Source organism: Myotis brandtii, unplaced genomic scaffold, assembly GCF_000412655.1.
Source record: "Myotis brandtii unplaced genomic scaffold, ASM41265v1 scaffold115, whole genome shotgun sequence".
NCBI classification, from domain to species: domain Eukaryota; kingdom Metazoa; phylum Chordata; class Mammalia; order Chiroptera; family Vespertilionidae; genus Myotis; species Myotis brandtii.
Window position 1 is genome coordinate 15,235,673 of NW_005353967.1, and position 3,596 is coordinate 15,239,268.

Below are 3,596 nucleotides of genomic sequence, written 5' to 3' on the forward strand. Positions count from 1 at the left end.
CCTGCCCGCACCGCAGGCCCCCATCTGAGCCCTTTGGCCCCTCACCATTTCCACACGAAACCCCGTGCGCGCTGGGGCCGGCGCAGCATTTCCTCTCGGCTTCGCAGTTGGGCTCGTCGGTCAGCGCCCAGGACTTTGCCTCTGGGCCTGCCCACAAAGCGTATAAAAGTGGAATTTAATGTTCCTGGATTCCTGGGGCTTAAGTGCACCGAGACTTCCCCTTGCCCCTGTGCTCCCTCCCCTTCCTCATTCTCCCCACACCCCGCTGTTAGCTCAGTATTAGGATTAGGTTCTTGTGGGAAGGGCTTCTCCCTCCCCGTGGAGTGTGTGCGCCGCGGTTATTGTTTGCTGTCATGGGAAGTACAGTTCAGCCATGGACAGGAAAGGAACGTGTTTACTCCAGTGTCTCGGGTGAATCTCATTTTATGTCTTGACAGTTGCAAGTACTGCAATTCCATGTTAAGATTTAGAAATATTTAAAGGAGTAATCTTCCAGCGAATAAGGATTGTGCCTTAAATACTTATTTCTAAGTGTCTCAGGGATGAACTTGTTTAGTAATCAAATCAGTTCATAGTTATTGGTTTTGTATCTACCTTGTTTTCCAAGCAACATAAATACTACACATAAGGTGTTTTTTCCCCCCCTAAAACGTACCATACAATACACCCATTCAACTGTTACAATTCAAGGGTTTTTTTTGTATGTTTATAGAGTTGTGCAGACATCGCCACAGTGAATTTTAGAACAATTTTATCACTTCAGAAAGAATCCCTGTATCCATTAGCAGTCACTACTCATTTTCCTCATACCTCAGCAACTAATCGGTATATTTTTGCCTCTGCAGATTTATCTATTCTGAGCATATTAAATAAATGGGGTCATATATGTGGTCCTTTGTGACTGGCTTCTTTTAGCTTGTTTCCAGGTTCATCCATGATGTAGCATGCAAGTGTCAGCACTTGGTTCCACATATATCATTTTATTTATCCATTACCAGTGATAGACATTTGGTTGTTTCTACTTTTTGGCTATTATGAATAATGCTGCTATGAACACTTCGTTACAAGTTTTTGTGTGCACATATATGTTCATTTCTTTTGGAAATGGGATTGCTGGTTCACACGGTAATTCTCTGTTTAATATTTCAAGGAGCCACCAAACTTTTCCAGAGTGGCAGCACTATTTTACAATTCCACTATCAGTGTCTGAGGGTTCCAATTTTTCCACATGCTGGGCAATACTAGTTATCTGTCCTTTTCATTACAGTGGATGGGTATGAAGTAGTATCTCATTGTGGTTTTGATTTGCATTTCTCTGGTGGCTAATGATGTTGAACATCTTTTCATGTGCTTATTGCTCATTTATGTATTTTCTTTGGCAAAGTGGTTAGATTAATTGCCCATTTTTAAATTGGTTTGTCTTTTTATTATTGAGTTGTAAGAGTCTTTTTTTATATTCTGGGTACGTCTCCTATTAGATATATGACTTTGTAAATAGTTTCTCCCATTCTGTGGGTTGTTTTTTTCATTTTCTTGATGGTGTACTTTGAAGCACAGACGTTTTTAATTTTGATGGTCTTGAAGTCCTAATTTTTCTGTTATCAGTTATGCTTTTGTTGTTTATCTAAGAAGTCTTTCCTAGACCAAGGTCACAAAGATTTGGGGGAGGGGGGAGGGGTTTTTTATAAGAGTTTATTTCAGCCAAACTGGCAACATATGCTGTGGAGCAAGATCTCAAATACTCTCCAAGGTCACAAAGATTTAATTCCATTGTTTTCTTCTGTGGGTTTTTATAGCTTTTGCTCTTATGTTTAGGTCTATGATCCATTTGAAGTTAATTTGTGTGTGTGGTAGGAGCAAGAGGTCCAATTTCATTCTTTGCATGTGAATATCTAGTTGTCCCAGCACCATTTGTTGAAAAGCATCCTTTTTCGCCCTAGCTGGTTTGGCTCAGTGGATAGACTGTTGGCTTGGGTTTGATTCCGGTCTCCATCCCCAGTAGGGGGCGTGCAGGAGGCAGCTGATCAATGATTCTCTCTCATCATTGATGTTTCTATCTCTCCCTCTCTCTTCCTCTCTGAAATCAATACAAATATATTAAAAAAAAGAAAGAAAGAAAAGCATCTTCTCTCTTCATTGAATAGTCTTGGCATCCTTGTCGAAAATTGTTGGGCATACATGTATGGGTTTGTTTATCTCTGGATTTTTAGTTGTATTCCATTGTCTTACGTTAGTACCACGTTGTTTTGATTACTATAGCTCTGTAGTAAGTTTGGAATCAGGAGTATGAGTCTTTCAACTTTGTTCTTGTTCAGGATTATTTTGTCTATTCTGGATCCCTTGCATTTCCATATGAATTTTTGATTTAGCCTATCAGTTTTAGAATTTAGGTTTTACAATAGCAATTAGCAATCATTTAAATTGACATTCTTAAAATGTTTTGCACATTTTTGATGCATGAATGTGTTTTGAAAGTTGAACTTAATTACAAATTATATACTAGCATTTTAAAGTTATCTTTTGTTTTCTGTTAACTGAGATTTGAACGTAGCCTTGTTTGATGTTCTTGGCTATTATGAATAATACTTCTATAAACACTTTTGTACAAGTTTGGTGTAGGTACCCTTTTTTGTGTCTCTTAAAAGAGGAATAAATTTCGCCATCTGAAATCTATAGTGAATCTCAAGTCTAATTTATGTTGCAGTCTTTGCCTTCATTTCACTATTGAGTACAAATAGTTAAAATAGACTGTATTTTATTTTACTTTCAAGATTAGGATTGGGGCTGAAAAGCTCTAAATTAGAGCTTAAAAAGCTCCTAAGGAGGGTTAAATGAACTAAGAAAGTCTAGGAACTAAATAACTTTTGATAATTTGATAGCTGTCTGTTTAAAACAACAATTTAAAGATTTACATATTTTAGGATCATTTATAAAATAATTTTCTAAAAAATATTTTTTATTCGAGAGAGAGAGAGAAATGTAGACTTGTTGTTCCACTTATTTATGCATTCATTGGTTGATTCTTGTGTGTGCCCTGACTGGGAATGGAATGGGCAACTTTGGTGTATGGGAACGGTGCTCTAACCAACTGAGCTACTCGACCAGGGTTTAAAATAATTTCTTAAAATAGAGAACTTACAATTAACTTCACGTTTCTTTCCGAATGTTTAAAGTGACACTGTCAAAACAGAATAAAACTTGTCAGAGTGAGAATCTTTCAAGTTTTCGATTTGTAACCAAACAACCTATTAATTGTTTTTTTGCCCTACATATGAAAAGACAAACCTTTTGTTGTGGCATTTTATTAGAGGAAAGTTTGACTCATCCATTCAAACTTTCTTCAAGCTTTTTTGAAAGCAGCACATCCTGCCTTTAAGTCTTTAAAGTATGGTGTTTCTTAACTTAAAGCAGCGGTTCTCAACCTGTGGGTCACGACCCCTTCACAGGGGTCGCCTAAGACCATCAGAAAACACATATATAATTACATATTGTTTTTATCTTTTTTTCCTTTTTTTTCTTTTTTTTAATCTTTAAATTCTTTATTAGTTAAGGAATTACAAATGTGTCCTCATTCCCCCCCCATTAACCCCCATCTC